The sequence below is a fragment of the Hemitrygon akajei genome, chromosome 8 (assembly GCF_048418815.1).
Source record: "Hemitrygon akajei chromosome 8, sHemAka1.3, whole genome shotgun sequence".
NCBI classification, from domain to species: domain Eukaryota; kingdom Metazoa; phylum Chordata; class Chondrichthyes; order Myliobatiformes; family Dasyatidae; genus Hemitrygon; species Hemitrygon akajei.
Window position 1 is genome coordinate 23987411 of NC_133131.1, and position 23347 is coordinate 24010757.

Sequence of the window (23347 nt, forward strand, 5' to 3'; positions counted from 1 at the left end):
CTTTTTATTGTGGAAAACTTACCAAATTTCAAATAATTAATCCCAACAATTAATTGAATTCATTACACTTGAAACAAACCACAAGACATCACTCCAATATGAATATAAAACTGAAAAGCTAGCAATGTAGAGTTACATTCATGATTCACTCAAACTTGAGGTTTGTATCCCTGATAGAAAATAACTGTGGGATTTTAACAAACCTGAAAAAAATTGCAAATGAATTCTACACAACACCACCTATTCTAGTGGCTCTTCCTGCCTTGCCTTTGTACCACATACTCATCAACTAATGTCTTCTTCCTCATGCATGAATCAAGCCTTCCCTTCAATTGTTAAGTTATCTTAGCACTTACAGACACATCACCATTGTTTAACTTCTTTAAGAAGTGGAACCACAAACTCCAACTGCACTTTAACTGAAAATACTAATGCACTCCTTTTACAGTATAAAACTGTCAGAAATTGATTGCACAAAATGAGAGGAACATATGTTTTGATATGCTTCATATTGCCTTCATTTGCTAATTAGCTTCTGGAACCCAGAATACCTTAATTTGTTTGAAGATCGCATCTGTTCATTCACAAGCATGAAATTCTGTACTAAGTCATTTGCTGATCTGTCTATAGTTCAAGGCACTAGCTGATAAGTTATAAGCTTTATTCCCATTGCATAGGTTAACAAGCTGATCCTTTAATACACAAAACAGACCTACAAGCTTAACCTTATCCCTTCCCTTAAGACATACACTGGCTCACTAATATTAGTTTGAACCATGCTGGCCATTGTACTGTATGAATCCTTTCAAATTCACACAATTTCCTGCACAGCAGTGTATATAATAATGCTGAGAGCCAATATGTTTCTATAATTGGACCTGTTGTGGGGCAGAGTCCAAAGCAATTAATCCAACCTTCTTTCTTATTTGCAGTCAGATAGAGCTGACAGAGTACAGAGTAATTGGAAATGAACAGCCTATTCCTACCTTAAATTAATATTTTCCTCTTCTTGATTTAATTCTGCTTGGCAACAGTGACACAAGCAACCAATGTCAAGTGCTCTGTAATCTAGTACAGTTCCTTAAAGAGATGAGGCTTCCATTTACAAACACCCAGATTTAGCCTTCACCATATTTGGGGCCTTCTCTCCAATTTGGAATGAGAGGGTCTGTTGTATCTCCGTGTGGCTGTCTATATGGGACTTCTGATCTTACTTTGTTCAGTATATCTTACAAGCAATTCTTTGGACAAATGTTCTTTTGAATCATGATGTACATGGGCTTTCTTACAAATGTTGGTATTGCAAAAACATTGACAATTTGCTGTTTTGAGCTCTGCCGGGTTTGGCAGCTCCAACTGTAGGTTGACCAAATGAAAATGATGACCAATAGCAATCTCAGGGACAAAAAGAAACATAAATATATAAATAAATTGATTCAAGTTTTATTTGGACTTCTTTATACCGTATGTAATTGAATGCATCCTGGAATTTATAAAAATAGACGTAAATGAGTGTGCCCCACAAAATCAATCAGAGTCTTCCCCGACCTGAAGCTATTGATAAACCATGAGCTCTGCAGTCGGCTGAGAGTCACATCAGAGGCATTCAAGTCTGAAGACAAAGAAAGTTAAAAGAGGTCCAGGTACAATCTCTAAAAAGCCATCTCATGGACGAAGTAGCAATTCCAGACTAAATTCGAATCAATGAAGGATGCTCGACAGCGATCAAAGTGCAACCAAGCGACATAGGTGACATGGGGCTTCACTTACAGATGAGCTCAATGCCTTCTATGCTCACTTTGAATGTCAAAACATCACAAGCTCACACATCCCCCAGTGATTCTTGGACTTTCGTCTCTGAGGCTGACATGACAGCATCCTTTAGGAGGGTGAGCCCACATCAAGTATCTGGCCCAGATTGGGTGCCTGGCCTGTGCGGGTCATCTGGATGGGGTATTCAGTGAGATCTCTAACGTTTTGCTTCAGCAGTCTGAGGTAACCACCTGCTTCAAGCAGGCTTCAATTATACCTGTGACTCAGAAGAAATTGGTAACCTTCCTCAATATCTATCATCCAGTAGTGCTTATATTTACATAAGTGTCTTGAGAGGTTGATGTTGAAACATATCAACTCCTGCCTGAGAAATGACTTGGATCTGCTCCAATTTGCCTACCGGCACAACAGACCAACAGCAGGTGCTATTTCATTGGTTCTTTACTCAACCCTGGAACATCTGGACAGCAAACATGCACGCATCCAGGTGTTTTTTTTAAAAATCGAATACAGCTTGGCATTAAATTCTCTTACCCCCTCAGAACTAATCAATAAGCTTCAAGACCTTGGCCTCAACACCTCCTGTGCAATTGGATTTTCAATTTCCTCCCTTGCGAATCCCATTCAGTTCAGATTGGCAACAATATCTCCAACAGCACAGGTGCACCACAAAGCTGTGTGCTTAGTACCCTGCTCTCCTTGATTTACACTTCTGACCATATGGCTAAGCAGAGCTCCATTGCCTTATTTAAGTTTGCTGATGACACCACTGTCATAGGCTAAATCAATGGTAGCGATTGATCAGCATTAATCACCAGGAGTGTTGAGATTGAAGATGTAAATGTAGGAGTGAGATTGAAAATCTGTCTGAGTGGTGCTACAACAATAACCTCTCACTCCATGTCAGCAAGACCAACGAGCTGATTACTGACTTCAGGAAAAGTAAACCAGAGGTCCATGAACCAGTCCTCATAGGGGAATCAAAGGTGGACAGAATCAGCAACTTTAAATTCCACAGTGTTATCACTTCAGAGGATCTGTTCTGGGCCCAGCACATTAATGCAATTACGTAGAAAACACAGCAGCACCTCCACTTCTATGGGAGTTTGTGAAGATGTAAAATGTAAAACATGTAAAATGTTGACAAATTATTATAGGTGTGTGCTGGAGAGTATATTGACTAGCTGCATCGCAACCTGGTATGGAAACATCCAATAGTGATAATGTCTTCATTTTTCTAGGTTGTGGTCTCATTTAAGTTTAAGGATGTTTTCTATACTTATCGGAATTGCATATGCTGTGTGGAGAGATGATTCCTGCTTTTGCTGATGAAAGTATATCCTTAGAAGTTTTATCTGACTTGTGTAGATTTTTAATGTCTGGTATTCCTCCTTCTCTCCTGTCCCAAGTAGCATTAATCTAAGTGCATTCGAATGTACATAATGTTTTCTGAAGTTTATCATTTCAGTTGTTATTTTTCTTTGTAAATTTTCCGGATCAGTTTTGGATCAAGATATTATACCAAAAGAATACATTAATTTAGGTATAGAAGAAGAGTTTGTTGACTTTGTTATATTTTTACTGTTGAGCTCTGTTTGGCAGATTTTCTTAAACCTTGAAGTAAATTCTGTCAAAAGTTGTTTTTTTTAAATCACTCTATGATCTATTTTCTTTCCTTGTTGATATTCCAGATACTTATGTTCCATATTCATCCATCGTTTGTATTTTATCCTGCTGCTCTGGTTTGTATTCTATTAGCTCTATTGCACTTTTCTTTATATTTGATGTTCTGCATTTATCCAGACCAAAGTTCATGTTTATATCTTTTGAAAATAGTTCTACTACTTGAATTAATTGCATTAGCTTAACTGATGAAGGAGCATATAATTTCAAATCATCCATTTATAAAATGTGTGTTATGGTATAGCTCATTTCATTGTTTCTAATTTGATGCCAAATTTTCATCCAATTCAGTAAATTAGAGAGTGGGCTTAAAGTAAGACAGAACCATAGTGGACTTTGGGTACAGATGAAGGCAAGTAAATTTTTTATATCAATAATTATGAATATTATTATTTCCAGTACTTTACCAGTTGTAGCCATTATTTATAACCCCTTTCAGCATATCCATTGTAACTTCAGACATTTGCATATCTTCAATCGTGTGTGTGTGATCTTCTAATCTGGTTTAATAAATTATTATTATTATTGTTGTTATTTCTTTTTTTCTTTTGTATTTGCACAGTTGTGTTTTGCACCCTGGCTGTCTGCCCTGTTGGTGTGGTCTTTCATTGATTCTATTATAGTCATTGGATTTATTGAGTATGCCCACAAAAAATTAAAACTCGGTTGCATATGGTGACATACATGTACTTTGATAATAAATTTACTTTGACATTGAACTTTGAAATCTAAATCATTTATGTGAACCTCTTCTGAAGACTATCTAATGTCAGCACTTAGATAAGACTACTCACATACTCCCAACGGAAGCCTCACCAGTGCCTTATTACACTTTCAGCATTACACCCTTGCTTTTATATTTTAGTCTCTTGAAATGAATGCTAATATTGCATTTGCCTTCCTCACCATCCACTCAACCTGCAAAAGTTAATCTTTAGGGATTCATGCACAATGACTTCCGAGTCCCTTTGCACCTCAGATTTTTGAATTTTCTCCTTGTTTAGAAAATAGTCTACGCTTTTATCCCTTCTACCAAAGTGCATGACCATACATTTCCTGACACTATTCCATCTGCCACTTCTTTGCCCATTCGCCTAATCTGTCGAGGTCCTCCTGCAATATCTCTGCTTCCTCAGCTGCCCTTCCAGCTATCTTCATGTAGCCCACAAACTTTGCCACAAAGCCATCAATTTTGTCTTCCAAATCATTGGCATATAACACAAAGAGAAGTGGTCCCAACAACGATCCCTGTGGAACACCACTAGTCACTGGCAGCCAATCAAAAAAGGCTCCCTTTAGTTCCACTCTTTGCCTCCTGTCACTCAGCTGATCTTCCATCCATGCTAGTATCTGTCCTGTATTACCATTGGTTCTTATCGTGTTAAGCAGCCTCATATGCTGCACCTTGTCAAAGGCCTTCTGAAAATCCAAGTACACAACTTCCACCAATTCTCCTTTGTATATCTTGCTTGTTATTTCCTCAAAGAATTCCAATAGATTTGTCAGGCAAGATTTTCTCTTAAAGAAACCATGCTGACTTTGACCTATTTTATCAGGTGTCTCCTAGTACCCTGAGACCTCATTCTTTATAATCAACTCCAAGATCTTCCCAACCACTGAGATCAGGCTAACAGATATAGAATTTCCTTTCTTCAGCTTTCCTCCCTTCTTGAAGAGTGGAGTGTCATTTGCAATTTTCCAGTCTTCCGGAACCATGCCAGAATCTAGTGATTCTTGAAAGCTTATTTTTTAATGCCTCCACAATCTCTTCAGCTATTTCTTTCAGAACCCTGGGGTGTAGTCCATCTGGTCTAGGTAATTTATCTACCTTCAGGGCGTTCAGTTTCCCAAGCACCTACTCCTTAGTAATAGCAACCACACTCACTTCTGTCCCCTGACATTCTCGAACTTCCAGTATAATGCTAGTGTCTTCCACAGTGAAGACAGATGCAAACTCCGTATTTAGTTCATCCATCATTTCCTTGTACCCCATTACTACCTCTCCAGTTGTCATTTTCCAGTGGATCAATGTCTACTCTCACCTCTCTTTTACTGTTCACATATCTGAAAAAAACTTTTGGAATCCTCTTTGATATTATTGGCTAGCTTACCTTCATATTTCATCTTTTCCATCCTTAACGCTTTTTAGCTTTCTTTTCTTTGCTTTTAAAAGCTTCCCAATTCTCCTATTTCCCACTAATTTTTGCTCTATTATATGCCCTCTCTTTTGCTTTGATGCTCTCTTTGACTTCCCTTGACATGGTTGTGACATCCTGCCTTTGGGGTACTTCTTCTTCCGGATATATCTATTCTGCCCCTTCCAAATTGCCCCCAAAACTCCAGCCGTTGCTGTTCTGCTGTTATCCCCGCTAGAGTCCCCTTCCAATCAACTTTGGCAAGCTCCTCTCTCATGCTGCTATAATTTGCTTTACCCCACACTGATACATCTGACTTCAGCTTCTCCCACTCAACCTACAGAGTGAATTCTATCATATTATGGTCCTTGATTCCTAAGGGTTCCTTTACCTTAACATCCCTAATCAAATCCAGTTCATTACACAACACCAAATCCAGAAGTGTCTTTCCCCTAGTGGGCTCAACCACAAGCTGCTCTAAAAAGTCACCTCATAAGCATTCTACAAATTCTCTCTCTTGGGATCCAGCACCAACCTGATTTTCCCAATCCACCTGTGTATTGAAATCCCCCATGACTATCTTAATATTACCCCTTTGACATGCCTTCTCTATCTCCCACTGTAATTTGTAGCCCATATCCTGGCTACTATTCAGAAGACTGAACATAACTCCCAACAGGGTCCTTTTACCTTTGAACTTTCTTAACTCTACCCAAAAGGATTCTACATCATCTGATTGTAGGTCACGTCTTTCTAAAGATATAATTTCATTTTTTTTTACCAATAGAGCCACCCCACCTCCTCTGCCTACCTGCCTGTCTTTTTGATACAATGTGTATCCTTGGATGTTAAGCTCCCAACTATAATCTTCTTTCAGGCACAACTCAGTGATGCCCACAACATCATACCTACCAGTCTCTAACTGCACCATAAGATCATCCACCTTAATATATATCCTACGTGCATTCAAATATAACACCTACAGTTTTCTTATAGTGATAAAGTCTCAGCCAGTCCTGTCAGGACTATCAAGTTTTCCCCTAACCATCTGAAGCTGAGTGTTATGTTTGAGAAAGCTATCTCCAAACATTAATAATGTATGTGCCAGACATTGTGATACTCACAGATTTACTGTCAATCAGCAAGTGCTCCATACCACTGATACTTGATTCTACTGGATGACAATTTCACTGAAGGTAAAGTTGCCATTATGTCACAGAAGATTCAAGCAATGACCATCTCCAAAATGAGAAGGACTAACCACCTACTTTTGGCATAACAATTTCCCAAAGTCAACCATCAATATCTGGTAGGTCACCATTGACAACCAGCTCTTCTTCATTACTTGCATAAACAGCATAGAATCTGGGTAATCTGTTCACAGGCTAATCACTCCTAACCATTCTACTATCTCTAAGTCAGGTGATGAAATTCTCTCCACTTGCTTGGTTGAGTGACGGTCACCAACACTGAAGTAGCTCAACACGACTTAGGACAAAGCAGCCTATTTGATTGACACCCCAATTATCACTCTAAAAAAATCCCTTCATCACAATCCCGCCATTACCATCAACTACACAATTAGGAACATGCATTGCAGCCTCACACCTGCTGGATTAGGCTGTAAAATTGTTATTTTTTTCCCTCTCTAAATTATACACCATCTTTTTCTGAAAATTACACCACCGTGGCTTCAGTGTCATTGTGTCTGAATCATGGAATTCCATATCCAACAGCACAGCGGGAGTTCATGCACCAGAAGAACTGTGTAAGCTAAATTTGTAGCCGTGACCTTCTCAAAAGTTTTAAGTATCGGCTTGACGGTAATCACAATTTATTGAAAAAAATCATTGCGCAGGATTCCTTAAAGGTTACCCTGTAGGCTGAGTCAGTGGAGACGAAGGCAACTGCAATGTTAGCATTCATTTTGAGGGGATAAAAACAAGGATGTAATGCTGACACTGTATAAGGCACTGGGGAGGCCTTACCTAGGAAAGGATGTTGGTGAGAGTTCAAAGGAGGTTCATGAAAATGATTCCGGCATATCATATGAGGAGCATTTAATGGCTCTGGATCTGCACTCAATGAAATTTAGAAGAATGAGGGGGGGTCTAATTGAAACCCATTGAATGTTGCAAGGCTGAGAAATAGTGGATGTGGAGAGGATATTTTCTATAGTGGGGGGGTCTAGGACCAGTGGGCACAACCTTAAAATAGAGGGTCATCCATTTAGAAAGAAGATGAGGAAGAATTTCTTCAGCCAGAGGATGGTGAATCTGTAGAATTTGCTGCTAAAGGTGACTGTGGAGGCCAGGTCATTGAGTGTATTTAAAAGTGGAGGTTGAAAGATTCTTGGTAAGTCAGGGTGTGAAAGGTTATGGGGAGAAGGCAGCAGAATGGATTTGAGAGAGAAATGGATCAGCCATGATCAAATGGCAGGGAAGACTCAATGGGCTGAATGTCCTAATTCTGCTCCAATGTTTTATGGACTTGTGGTCTTATGGAATGGACCTAGGATACTCTTACATGATCCTATGAAATATAACTCTGCATCAAACTTGGGCACAGAAGATATCTCCTGACCTCAGCAGGTGAGTAGCATCATGGTTAGGAAGCAGTGAGGGAGTCATCTTTGTACTGAAGTCACACTGTGGTGAATGGTTCGGTAACATCACTAAACAGCAAGCTGTGTGAATTCTGAGACACCCTTGCCAAACCGACCACCAGCATTTGGTAAGAAAGCCAACAACAGAGAGTAACCCAGAAACATTGTCTTTATCAGTGACCTATTGCAGATGTAACTGTACTGATTATTCTCAAGAGCGACAACTATATAGTCTTATCTTCATATTCCATTATATTAACCAGCACTACAGTATCAAACCAATTAAGAATTAACAGAAAAATTGTAAATTAATCTTTCTCATCCCTTACTCCCCAACAAACCACAACAAATTCCTAATACGTGTAAATGTATATGGCAATTAAAGTTGACCTTGATTCTCAGCTTTTCAAAGCTGAAGAGTTCTGCATCTCCCCTATTTTCTTCTTCACCTGCAAACCTCTATGTTTTTAAACTCAGAATCGGCATCACCTAGCTATGTTTTCTGCTCTGGGAAAAATTCCAAGGGATGAGATTTATGTACGTACATTGCGAAAGGCAATATTTGACCAGGGTGAGTAAACAAGGCTTTGTGCAGGGGAAGTCCTACCTCACTAATATGAGCCCTTTAACATGTTATTTTAAGTGGGAGCACAGTGAATAAGTGCAGACAGTGAATAAAACAGAATTTGTTTTAATTAATCAAAACGCTTTTATCACTAGATTAGCCTTCTTTAAGTAACATAAACATTTACAATTTTGTTTAAAATTATAAAAATTGAATAGTGTTTTGGTTGAACAAAATCTTTCAAAGTGTGAGCAGGAAGTAATCTGGCCATGGGGACCATGTGATAGTAGGATCTAAGCCTGTCACATTTAATTCAGATCTTTCACTCAGTTATAACTATAACACATATTTACACACCTACCAGCGAAATAGGCTGCTTAATATCAAGTGGTTCAATTTAAACATCAGAGGATGTATACAGCGTACAACCTGAAATTCTTACTCTTCGCAGACATCCACAAAACAGAAGAAAACCCCAGAGGATGAATGACAGAAAGTGTTAAAATCCCAAAGCCCCCCCACCCCTCCCACACACAAGCAGCAGCAATAGTATCAACCGTCTTCCCTCTCCGACCTCGCTTTCCTCAGCAAAATCATCAACCTCCCCCCCCCCCCATCAGCCACCATGCAAGCAATAGCAAAACGCCCAGAGAACACGATCTAGAGTCCATCAAAAGCTACCGTCCATCCCAACACTTTGACATCTCACAGGCTCTCTCTCTCTCACTAACAAAGGAGAGAGAGGTATCGCTCCTGGAACAGTGAGAGGGGAGGCTGACATTGAATTCATTGACGCCATTTCAAGACAAAATCATTATCTTGTAGTCACAGATGAAGGATATTACCAGTTGCAGGGCAAACTTGATTCTGGCTGAGAAGACTGAAATATAAAATCCGGAATTGCAATGAGAGTGAAATAGAAGAGGTGATGCACAGCTTAGATTTTAGGAGCCTGCAGAGTCACGTTGAAAGGGCTGGATGGTAAAGGCATAGAATTACTCTTCAGTTTTAAAGAGCATGAGAGGGTCAAGTTGGTACAGCAAGAAAAAACAAACTTCAACAAAATTACAAATCTGTATGCTACCTAAAATGGTTAATCTAGTGATAAAAACATTTTGACTGATTAAAACAAATCCTGTTTCACTCACTTTCTGCACTTATACATTACGCTCGCATTAAAAATAACAAGTTAAGGACTATTAGTGAGGCAGGACATCCTCTGCATAAAGCCTCATTGACTCCCCCGGATCAGATATTGCCTTTTCCATAAATCCTATCCCTTAGGATTTTTCACAGGGGTGAGCAAGGCTTGGTTTGATCACAACGAAACAGAGGAGCTGATGGTAAGAACGATTTGCAAGTTTGCGGACACAACTGCATTAACAATGCTTTAGAAGCCGGTTACCTTATTATATCCCTACATCAGTTACCAAGAAAATGGTGAAGAAGGCACAAGGTACATGGTACTTATGGAAACATAGCCTTTCACTTGTTCCCCTGCTATTATCAAGTTATACTGTGTAGCCAATCATTGCAGTAACCTATGGACCTAATTTTAAAGTAGATTCAATTTTGACACTGAATATCACCATCTAGCTTAACCAACCCAACAACAAGATCCCCAATATGCTCTGAGCAACGCAACAGCAATCTCAATAAAGAAAATGTATCCTAGACATGAGTACAGTATGTTTTAACAGATGTCAGTGCATTCTCAGCATGGTACAGATTCATTACCATAATAATGATCTCATTAGTACAGAGTAAATTACCACCGTAGATACATGTATAAGTTTTACGATTTTACATTATTACAGCTTCCCTGCATATATTGCTAAGCAGTGTAAAATGCTTGTAAGTGCCCTTTGCCACTTACCTACCCTATGATATTCAAATCTTCATTCCGTTTGCCGCTCCTATTTAAAAGCTTTCTCACAACAAGTCGGAGAAGGCAGGAAAAATGAGCAGGATGGTTGTGCTCACTCTTACAAACACTACCTCTTGGAAGAGATTAGTGACTAGTGAGGTATAGCAAGTCCAATCTGTTGTGTTAATTGTCCTCTGCATTCTTGGGGAGTTAGCAACAGGTCTGATCTAAGAATCAGGATAAACAAACAATATCCCCCATGTTTCAGTTGAAAAGAGAGCTTCTTTTTCCTCACAGCTCGTACCAATAATTGATAGGAGATTTATAACACTAAAATCATAGATTCTCTGCCCAAAAGACTGAGGACACATATACAGAGAGAAGTTTAAAGTTAGCTAAATAATGAAGGGTAAGCAAAAACAGTTGCTTTTTAATTGTAATTTTCAAAATCCTGAGCAGGGAAACAGCAGATGGAGTTTAATCAAGGCAAGTGTCTGATGTTCTATTTTAGGAGGACATGGCATGCAGATTTTCATTGGCATGTCATTGAGTATAAGAGTCAAGAAGTCATGTTGAAGCTAAATAAAGCCTTGGTTGGGTCGCACTTGGAATATTCTGTGCATTTCAGTGCATGTCGCCCATTACAGGAACAATGTGGAGGCTTTAAAAAGGATACACAATTGGTTTGTCAGGATGCCACTTGGTTTGAAGGTGTAGCTGTAAGGAGAGAGACTGGACAAACTTGGGCTTTTTCCTCTAGAGTGGTGGAGGCAACGGGGTGTCCTCATAGAAGTTTATAAAATGAGTGACATTAATATGGTAGACAGTCAGAATGTTTTTCCCCCAAGAGTAGAAATGTCAAATACTACAGGACATATAGTTAAGGTTAGAAGGTGATAGTTTAAAGGAGATGTGTTTTTTGACACGGAGAATAATAGAGACCTGGAAAAGGCCGTCAGGAAACAGATACAATAGTGGTGTTTATGGTTAAGAAGTTCTTAAATAGGCACATGAATATGCAGGAAATGGATGACATGCAGACAGAAGAGATTGACCTTAAATTGGCATCATGTTTGGCACAGACATTGTGGGCCAAAGAGCCTGTTCGTGTGCTATACTATTCTATATTCTGTCTTCGTTAAACTGATGAGCAAGACCATTTGGCTCCCATGAATCAAACCTCCAGGTACACCTTACTCTGAAGACAGTTAAGTTCCTTTGTCCTGAACTGTTAACTGGAGGGAGAGAGGGACGAGAGATAGTGAGAAACAGAATGAGGTAGGCAGTGAGAAAGAGAGAGAAAGATAGAGAGAAAGAGGTAGAGTTTTAGGGAGTGAAATGCAAAGTTTGGAGCTTTGGAAGCTGATAAAAAGCTGACTGATTAAAATTGAGGTTGCCTAGGAAGTCAGATTTGAAGAAGAGATTTCTTAGTGGACTGAGGAGTCAGAGGAGATTACAAAGTTTGGGACAGTTCAAGCATGGGATAAATGGAGATAAGAATAAAAAATTTTAAATGGAAGCCAGTATCGCTCAGTGGAATGATCAAGAATGAACCTTGGACTATTCATCATAATCTGAATTTATTGATCAGATTATAGTTCTATTGTTGTTCACAAATATCCATTATTCAGAAACTCTTATTAATATGTTCAGATCAATAGTACTCTACCTTTATTTTTGATCTTTGATCGAACTATTAAGAGTTGGACGAGGATACCAGAAGAAGCCATTTAATCTAGGAGGGGGGAACTGGGGGAGATTGCTTTGGGGTTCTAATGTTTTAACTGTCATTCACTCTTTGGGGCATTCCCCTGTTTTTGTGGATGTTTGTGAAGAAAAAGAGTTTCAGGATATATATTGTATACATTTCTCTGTCATTAAGTGCACCTACTGATCTTAGATGTTAATAAAATATAATAAAAGTATTTTAAGACCATAAGATACTTAAAATACTTAGAAGTATTTTCAATACTTTAGCATGCTAATATTCCTCATTGTTTGCAAAGTATGACACATTGGACTTCGGCTAAAAATTTGTAACAGACATAATAGAGAACCACATAGAGTTTTAAATATTAATAGTATTACATCTCCTATAACAAACTATAATGATGCCGACAGTAATTACAATGAGCCCTAACGCATTTGCGCGTACTGCATTTTTGTGAAGCATGTCAAATATTTTCAACTCAATTTATACTAATGGAAGGGTATTTGATAATTAATCTCAAACTTTATAGATTAAACAATAATTTCCATGAAAATTCATGGAAATGACATGGCTGAACAAGAATACTGCATATTTTGTGTATTTATGATTCGGGACATTTCATTAAAACTCAGAACAGATTATCAAAATGTTGTTCACATATCACAGTTGAACAAAATAAAAGTAGCCTTTAACAATAAAGCAAGTCAGTCTCTTTAGCAATGCTCCACTTGGTTCAGCAAAAGCACATTCAACACTTGGATCGCCACGATGAAGGTTTTCAAACCATTAATACAAGATCCCGGCTCTGACATATTAACATTGCTGCCACCGTCATACGTGACAATCTGACTTGCCATATTTGCTAAAATTGGATCTATAGGTATTACAATGAAGTAAAGAAAATTGCAGAGACACGAGAGAGGAGCTGCCCAAAGTTGATTAAATGGGACATGAGCTGGAATGATGGCAGAACAGCAATGGCTAGTGTTTCTGAGGGGAATACGGAAGGCGTAGGATAGATACATCCCAAAGGTGAAGAAGTATTCTAAAAGGGTGCTTGAGGCAACTGTAGCTGACAATTGAAGTCAAAGACAGCATAAAAGTAAAAGAGAGGACATAAAATATAGTAAAAAATTAGAAGGTAGAAGATTGCGAAGCTTTTGAAAACCAACAGAAGGTAACTAAAAGAAACCATATAGAGAGAAATGATGAAAGATGAAGGTAAACATAAAAGAGAATACAAAATTTTTTTTCAGATATATAAGGAGTAAAAGAGATGAGAATGGATATCGGTCCGCTGGAAAATGATGCTGGAGAGGTAGTAATGGGGGACAAAGAAATGGCAGAGCAACGTATATTGTGTCAACCTTTGCTATGGAAGACACTAGCAGAATGCCAGCGTGCCAGGGCAGAAGTGTGTGCCATTGCTAATACTAAGGAGAAGGTACTTGGGAAGCTGAAAGGTCTGGAGATAGATAAGTTACCTGGACCAGATGGACTACATCCCAGGGTTCTGAAGAAAGTAGATGAAATTATTGAGGAGGCATTAGCAATGACCAATTAACCTCTCAACTGGTACATCTTTTGACTTTGAGAGGAAACCAGAGCACCGGAAGAAACCCACACGGTGAAGGGGAGAATATATAAACTCCTTACTGGCAGCGGCGAGAATTGAACCTGGGTCACCTGTACTGTAACGTGTTGTGCTGACCACTATGCTACTGTGACACCTCTATGTCAGACCAGGTTTAATTGTAATAATTTAGAAACCTGCTCTAAAGTGGATAGCATGTCCTAACCCAAGCTCCCAATTAACAGCAGCCAAGCAATGGACCATGTACACATAGGCCATAGTTACAATGACCCAATGTACCTAAAAAAAGGCAAACAGTCCCTCCGGATTTAAATGGAACTGGTTTAAGGGATCTATCTGCTATCTTGTAATATGCAGCCTCAGAAATTTAACTTTCTTGAACAAAGTTTACAGTAAACATCCAGGTGAGTTTGGGTATTAAATTTCCCCATTAGACTCTCTTGTTTAGTCACTAAGTATAAAAAACTATCAACCTGTTCTGTCCAAGTGTAACTTCAGTCATGTTAATCATCCATCTGTGCATCATCACAGGAACAAGCTCTTCAAGGATGATCTCAGAGATACTGACCGATTAAATTTACTGACAGTAGTGTGAAAAATTCAAAACCAGCTGATAAGCTATTTTCTCTGCCCACAGAGATTGTTTACTGAAGATAGTTTAGGGCTCTGAATCAACTTCTAGGCATGTACATCTCCACACAACACTTAAGTATTCACAATTTGACGTAAGTAGGCTTTGATTTCAATATCTCCCTTGGGGGACATTGTGACAACTTATAAAGGACATAATCATATAGGAAGAGTGAAGGAGAGATGCTCTGAAAATGGGAGACAGGCCAAGCTCCAGGGGTAGATGGACTTCTAAATCAGCCTTCTGCTAAATGTGTTGAGATTGAGTCTAATATAATGATCTGTAATAGAGCTTTACCAGAACACTGTGTCTCTTACCTTCAATATAAGAAAATCAATTGTAGTTGAAAGAAGAAACCATATGAATTGTAATTTTATCCATTTCCTTTTCTGAAGGATACTTGCATTGAAGATGGTTTTCCATTTTTTCTTTAACCTCATGTAGAGGAGTCCACGATCTCCAAAGAACATAAAGGGACTTGAATTTCAGAGCCCAAAATATCCTTCACCCATCAGCCAAACAGCTCAACGTAGGTTCATAGTAATTTTTCGTGGATCCCCAGCAGTTGGAGCAAATAGGACAATCAAAGTCATCAGACTTGAACAGAAGATTTCATTGTATTCAAAGAGATCACGCAGGTGAAAAAAGCAATCACCTTAAAAACATCCTTGCCAGGTTCTTAATCCTTGGCTTACAGGAAAAGTCATTAGTGGGAATGATGACAAGTGGATTTCTAATACTGTCAGATATTGAGTTGGAATCCAACCATGGCAGCATTGCAATTTAAATTTACACTCATAAACTAATCTCTAGTAACAATGACCGTGAATCTACCAGACTGTCAAAAAACACCAAACAACATCCTTTAGGGAATGATATCCATCATCCTTACTTGGCCTGGCTGATGTGTGACTCCATTGCCTTTTGAGTGATCCAACAAATCACTCAACTTAAGGATAATAAGAGATCAGTAATAAATCGTTCCTTACCCAGGCCAAATTTAAAATGAAAATGTTTAAAATGAATTTTAGGTTATTTATGCAAAAAAACAGAGCTTCAATGGCCCTGCATTAAAAGTGATGAGCCCTGTTAGTTGCCTGTCTGACGACAAAGAACAATTCTGCGGAGGCCGGTCAGAAAGGAACAAACAATCTGCTGAAGGAATCCTGTGGGGCAATTTCTTTGCCCCCCCAGACATGCCACATGATGTATTGAGTTCCTCCAGTGGGTTGTTTGTTGCTCGAGATTCCAGCATCTGTGGATTCTTGAGCCTCCATTTTACTGTTCAACTTCAAAGAATCTTTAAGGCGTGTTTTCCTCCTCTCTCCACAAGGAGCTCTCGAAGACTATCTGAGACTGTGCTTCCCCCCTGTGGTTTTCACTGCTCTCCTGGTGCAGGACTTTGGCCCAAATTGTCAACAATTCCTTTCCCGTTCACAGATCCTGCTCAACACACCAAATTCATCCATCAGATTGCTCATTACGCCGGATTCCAGCATCTGCAGTCTCCTGTGCCTCCTGAATATGCTTGAAAGAAAAAGAGTCTGTGACACATCCGAGCAGGCATGCACGTGAAGGTAGTGCACCAACAACATGGGTTCAGTAAGAATCAAAACATTTCAACTTCTTTTAAGTTGGGCTTTAGGTTCTCAGATACTTCAGCCACGTAGCTTACACACACATGGAGAATTATAGAAAAGTAGAAACAATTCCTGCCCTGAAATGAAAATTAAAAGCTCTGGGGGAACCTGTCTATTCACTCTTGTCTCAGGCCATCCAAGTTTGACTGACTTCCCTGAAGGCTATAAAAGTTAAATCAATTATTTCCTAATTATTGATCATTCTGGTATGGAAAATCAGCTCTTCCTAATCATACCATTATAATTCTATACACCATAAAAACATAAGATATAGGAGCAAAATAGGCCAATTGGCCCATTGAGTCTGCTCCACCATTTCATCATAGCTAATCTACTTTCTCTCTCAGCCCCAATCTCCTGCCTTCGCCCATATCCCTTCATGCTCTGACTAATCAAGTATCTAAAATCCTCTGCCTTAAATATATGTAAAGGCTTGGACTCCACAGCTGCCTGCAGCAAGAAATTCCACAGACTCACCACTCTCTGGCTAAAGAATTTCCTTCTCATCTCCATTCTAAAAGGCCACCCCTCCATTCTGAGTCTGTGTCCTCTTGTCCTAGACTCCCCCCACCATAGGAAACATCTTCTCCACATCCACTCTATTGAAGCCTTTCACGATTCGATAGGTTTCCATTAGGACACCCCTCATTCTTCTGAATTCCAGTGCATACAGGCCTAGAGTCAACGTTCTCCATATGACAAGCTGTTCAATCCTGGAATCATTTTCATGAACATCCTTTGAGCCCCCTCACCCCTGATTAAATCTCCCTTCTGTCCCTATTGTCCCAAAGAAAACAATTTTGGCCTGGACAATCTGTCCACATGACTAAATTTTTCCTACTCTGGCAACGTCTTTGTGAATCATTTCAGAATTTTCTCAAGTGTCATCACATTCTTTGAATGCTATTGTAACCTGAAATGTGGACAGTACGGTAGCTACAGCCTGTAGTTCAAGTTTGACTTTTTATATTCTATACCTGAGCCAATAATGGCAGGTCTCCACTATGGCTGCTTCAATATCGGGGTCATTTCTCTTAACTGCCTATAGTAACATGGATAAAGAATCAGCCAAAAGTAAATCGCTGGTACAGATTTTTTTGAACAGAAAGCTATGTAAGGTAAATAAGAGAAAAGGGAAAAGCTTAAAACTAGAGTGTTAAGTTCAAAAGGAAAAAATACAGTGGCAGCACATCATATGACAGTTTTGGCAATGGATGCTGTGGTGGGACCTCCCCCAAGTCAAGGTGTACCCCAATACCATCTTTCATCACCGCCAAGATGGCTGAAATGCCTCAACATCAATAAAGTCACATTCTGAAAGGCAAGAGAAACAGAAGTGGCAAATGAAGGATAAAAGCATCCACATGGAATGATTCAAATCTTCACTTTGCTGCTTATCATTCTTTGTATGTTATGATAAATATACAAAGGAACATCAGTACGAAACCTGCAGATAACAAGTTTGATCTTCCTCATCTATAACAATTCTTTGTTTTTCCAAGTCTGTGGATTGTTATCCTGCATCATGATATTATAGAGTGCACTAGTTACTAAATTATAAATCACAAAGTCATCATCTGTGTTTTTTTTCTGTGCTGTTCTGATATTAATTCAGTTATGAATTACGCCTGTGTATATTTTCTGATGGAAATCACATTGATGTGCTAAAAGGTATGGCAAGGTCATTACTCAAACTGGTAAAGGGCCATTGAACTGGAGCAAAGGTTGCACTGTCCAATATATATTACTAATGACAACTAAATCACACCACCTTAATCTTTTTGCCTTAAGTTAGTAAATAGTGTAGAAAAATGTTCTTCTGAGGACGCCATCCAAAATATCTCCAGGCACAAAATTTTGTTTTGGTTAGAACCAGGAACTAAGGTTAAACATAGAGATAGATACTCCTCCTCCATTATATGTGCTAAAGGCACAATGTAGTACCAAATTCCAGAGCTCTGATCAACACGTATATTGTTACCGTAGCATATATTTGAGGCGGGGATTGGGTAGTTCCTATTGCCCAACCTTGTATTTCCGAACGTCTAAAAGGGCCTGTTCTCATTGCATCAATGAAGGTAGTGGGATTATCAATCTTATGACCCAGGATGTAAGATTAACTTTATTTACTATATATGTTCAGTATTTAATATTTGAGTAATCTTGTATGTGTGTGTATATTTTAAATATATATATATATAGTTTGATTAAGTATCCTTATTCATTTAAATAATTAGTTATGGGTTATATGTAAAAATATGTGACTTGCATACATCACCAAGCTACCACATGGTTCCTGCGTGCCTCGCTTAAAGTAAGGACAAAGTTTTAGACTCTGTGTCTTTCTTTGAATTATTTTAATATGTTGAGGTTAGAAAACATAACTATATACACTTATGTGTATTAGGAATTTCCTGAGGTGTGTTGGCAAACCATTATAAAGAATAAAGAATTATATAAATTAATTATATAAGTTGGAGGTTGAAATATGGATATGGAATATAATATGCGTGAATACATAAATACCAGCATGTATCTATAATGTAAACATTATAGAAAGTGGTTTAAAGTGTTTACAGAGCAGCACAATGACTGAAGTAATAGATAGAGAGGGATGGGGGTTGGCTAACTAGAATGGTTGATCAGATTAATTGCCTGGGGGAAGTAACTTTGAAGACAGCATGAAGTTTTTGTTTTAATAACCCTATGGTGATTCCCAAAGGGAACTTTTGGAAAAGGGATATATAGAATGAGTAGTGGCCGCAATGACTTTTCCTCCCTGCTTCTTTGTCCTGGCGCATACAAGTCCTGCAGTGATCGTAGACTGCAACCAGTGACCTTTTCAGCTAACCCGACAGTTTGCTATAGTTTTCGTAGATTGTAAGCAGATACAAACCAGCCAGTAATGGTGATGTAAGAATGCTCTCTATGATGCCAATGTAGAATTGCACCAGTAAGTTCTGGGGAAAATGGAATGTTACCAACTATCCCAGAAGTCCATTTTCTGCCGAGCCTTTTTGTTAATGAAGGAGATATGGTTCTCACACATGTGAGATAATGACGCCCAGGAATCTGAAGGAATTCATTTGATTCACCATGGGATTGCCAACACTTTGAAATGCTGTTTAGGTTACCTCACTTTCCGGTAACGCTGTAAACCTGCAGAGGAATCCAGTGTGGTGTTGAACTGGTAGAGAAATGCAATTTAGGCCAACTATCAAATCAGCTGTGATTGTATTGAAAGGTGGAGCAGTCTTACGGGATCGTTCACCTACTCCTGCTTCCATGTCTCATGAAATAATGAGCTGGGAGGTGAATGCTATCATTTGCACCAATGCAAATTTGAGAAAAATCAGGTCAACAGTCCAAAGAAATTCATGATCTAATTTTAAACTCTCTCTATAGATCAATTTGTTAATAACACATAGAAGTAGAATTAGGCCATTAGACCTATTGAGTTTGCTTTGCCATTCAATCATGGCTGATCCTTTTCTCCCCTCCTCAGCCCCTCTCCCCACCCTTCTCCCCGTAACCTTTGATGTCATGTTCAATCAAGAACCTGTCAATCTCTGCCTTAAATACCCCCAATGACCTGGCCTCTACAGCTGCCTGTGGTAAAAAAGATTCCACAAATTCACCACCCTCTGGCTGAAAAAGTTTTTCCATTGTTTTAAATGGTTGCCCTTCATCCTGAGGCTTTACCTTCTTGCTCTGGACTCCACCAGCATGGGAAACATCCTTTCCACATCTACTTTGTCTAGGTCTTTTAACATTCAAAATGTTTCAATGAGATACCGCCTCCCCCCCCCGCATCCTTCTAAATTCCAGCGAGTACAGATCCAAAGCCATCAAATGTTCCTCGTATGATAACCCTTTCATTCCCAGAATCATCCTTGTGAGCCTCCTCTGAATCTTCTCCAATGTCAGCACATCTTTTCTTGAATGACAAGTCCAAAACTATTCACAATACTCAAGGTGAGGCCTCACCAGTGCCTTATAAAGCCTCAGCATCACATCCCTGCTCTTGTATTCTAGGCCTCTTGAAATGAATGCTAACATTGCATTTGCCTTCCTCACCACCGACTCAACCTGCAAGTTAACCTTAGGGTGTTCTGCACAAGGACTCCAAAGTCCCTTTGCACCTCAGATTTTTGGATTTTCTCCCCATTTAGAAAATAGTCTGCATATTTATTTCTACTACCAAAGTGGATGACCATGCATTTTCCAACATTGTATTTCATAAATGTATAAGGGTAAATTAGTGCAGTAAAAACTGAGAATATTATTTTTTTTGGTGAAACACTCACAAGAATGTTGGAAAACTGGAAAAAAGAGGCTGCTCTACCTTGTTAAAGTGGTGGAAAGAACTAAAGAATAGTCCAAGTGTGGTTGCTTTTTAACACACACTCAGCAAGGAGGAATAGAAAGAGCCAACATTTCTGTCCAAGACCCTTCATCAGGATTGGAAAGGAAGGGGAGGAAAAAAAATCAGAAATATCAGCTCTTTATTAGCTCTTCCTCTCCATAGAGACTGCCTGACCTGCTGAGTTCCTCCAGCATTTTATGTGTGTTGCTTTGGATTTCCAGCATCTGTAGAATCTCTTGTGTTTATGAATTGCTACAGTTTGCTAGCTCTATGTTTCTTAGTACTGTGTGTGTGTGTGTGTGTGTGTGTGTGTGTGTGTGTGTGTGTGTGTGTGTGTGTGTGTGTGTGTGTGTGTGTGTGTGTGTGTGTGTGTGTGTGTGTGTAGCTGCATCCACAGCCAGAGGCAAAGTACTCTATTCAAGTCCTTCCCTCGTTGAGAAGTGACATCAAGGCATGAGGTCAAAGGTCAATCAAAAACTTTGGAATAAATAACTGAGCAGGTGCAAGGAAGTCTGGGACAGACAGCAAGCAATTCAGTTATGCCTGTAACCTTTCCTTAGGTGACAAAGAGAAGGGAAAAAATGCTATGGCCAGCATAAAAAGCCAAATGAAGCAGTGGCTTGGCAGCTGCTGTATAAACGGTGCTTCTTCTTTGATGTACAGTTAAAACAAATCAATAGCAGTGTAATAATACTCAGCATGCTCCGTAATTTTTATATCATTAGTTTTCATTTTCTGCTCCCCATGCATCAAACTTACAACGGCCTCATAAAGTTTATTTAGTATTCTATGAATTCCTAATCAGTTCATTTCATAATGATTCAGAGCAACGCTGAGTTTGTGTCAGAAATCGATAAAACCAACACAGTTTTCCTGATGGCGGTTCAGAGGGATCTATTGTAAGAGAATTATGATTTATGGTTGGGCTGCGCGCTGAGCCACATAACCCGTCAGCCTGACTCACAAGCTGAGATGCTCGCCAATAATGATTTATGCTTACCCTTGTGAACACTGCTACACGGCACATATGCTGGGTGTTAGCGGAATCATCTCTCATCGGGGTGATATTGCTGAGCGCGCTGCCATTGCTGCATGATGAATTCAGAGCAAATCGCTCTGCAGATGAGCGGGAGGATGGTTCAATTTTCAACCGTGCAGGTGCCATTTGTCTTTCCCAATCCTGTCAGGACTTTTTAGTCACAAGAAGCCTGTGTGCAAAAGACAACGTGGTTTTTAAAACCACAGTGGAACAGAGTGCAAAGGGGCAGAAGTATGGACACTGAGGCACATGGTTCAAAAGCAAGGCAAACAGAAACTTGTGCCACACCAAAGTCACCTCTGGGACCATTATTAGGACTGTTTCTTTTATTTACTTGCAACAATGAACAAGACCAGATTTACAAAGGGCTTCTCCAATGCCACTGTAAAAAAAAACACAGAAGGCTTAGGTTTGGCAGTAATCCCTTTCACAGTTTAAGTCGATTTGTCCTTCACTGTGAGAAATATCTATAAAATTGAAGGCACTTTCAGGTACTGGTGTTTGGAATTTTTCATTCTGGTACCTAAGGTCTTAATAAATTGCACTTGGTACAGTGAAAGTCCTGGTTTATCGCAACAACAGGAAAACATGCCTTGAAACACTCCTCACTGGCTTTCAAGGAGGGCATTTTCTAGTTAAATAACAAAGGGTTTTAAGGTGCGTTTTCAATGTCTCTATGAGGATTAAATGCCTCATAAATTCTGCCAGGCAGAATAAAAATATGCAACGTAGTACTTGCTGTTTATAAAGGCATTCAAAAAGAAATATATATTTTATACATATATGTAGGAGCAGCTAACATTGGGAGGATTGATGTATCATCACTTGTTTGGGGGTTCTGTGGCATTCATTAAGTGCGTCTACAAAGGGAGGGTTAAACAGCGCGGCCTCTTTCTGTGATTCAGCCATACATCACAGAGTGCTCCGGGTTAAACACAAAGAATACCACAACAGATGGATGAAAGGGAGCTGCAGTTCCTTCACCCCGAGTACTTAACCCAGGAAAATTAGTTTCAGTGTTCGTGTCATTTTAAAAAATGAATGTGCAGCTTTGTAATGTGAAGCAGAATTTTTCTAAGCCAATACTGTATGAAATTGGCAAATTTGGCAGCCGTTCTTTCATTATGAGACCAAAAAAAGCAGGAGAAAAATCAATGAAGCTTATAAATAATATTAACGTATTATCATCCTCAAGCGTGATCTAACAATCTACTGACTACATTTAAAATTACTAAATTACTGCTAGGGCATTTCTGCTTAATAAACCTGTAAGGTCCATTGTGTTTTTAATATATCAGGAATAATTGCTATTGAACATTTTTGCTGCAGTCTCCCCCAGGAAATAAGGCCCTCATATTCAGTGTAAAAATCTTTGCTGTGTGGGATAAATGCACGGACACCTAATTTCCACCTTCTGATCTGCTCCATCTGGCGAAAAAGATTGCCCACCAGTCAAAAGAAAATATCAAACTCACACCATCCTCGCAAGCCTCGGCAACAGAGCTGCAATGGTGACAGGTCCCAGCATGCTATGGGAGCTACAAGCAGCCAAGTGAAAATTTACTCAGGCATAGGTGATGGCAAAAAAAGAGACGTGTTATTTTTACCCCCTGCAATGTTGAAAATGTATGTTTTATTTTACTTAAGATGAGTAGGTAGTAAGGAAAATACCCCCCTTTCGGTAAGCTAGTTTCCAAAGTTCAAAGTGTCCCATGCCTTTGTCTGCAAGATCTTGCGT

At 39.2% G+C, this 23347-nt stretch overlaps 1 long non-coding RNA gene across 2 annotated transcripts in view; it reads right to left on the reverse strand.

Moving 5' to 3' along the window:
* Nucleotides 1-23130, reverse strand: part of LOC140731405 (uncharacterized) — a 274286-nt gene extending 251156 nt beyond the window's left edge. For both annotated transcript variants that reach the window (XR_012099804.1, XR_012099805.1), the window contains exons 1-2: nt 23085-23130; nt 21571-21778 (exon numbers count right to left, since the gene is read on the reverse strand). This is a non-coding gene — a long non-coding RNA (uncharacterized lncRNA). The remainder of the gene's footprint in view (nt 1-21570; nt 21779-23084) is intronic.
* Nucleotides 23131-23347: the final 217 nt, after the last annotated feature.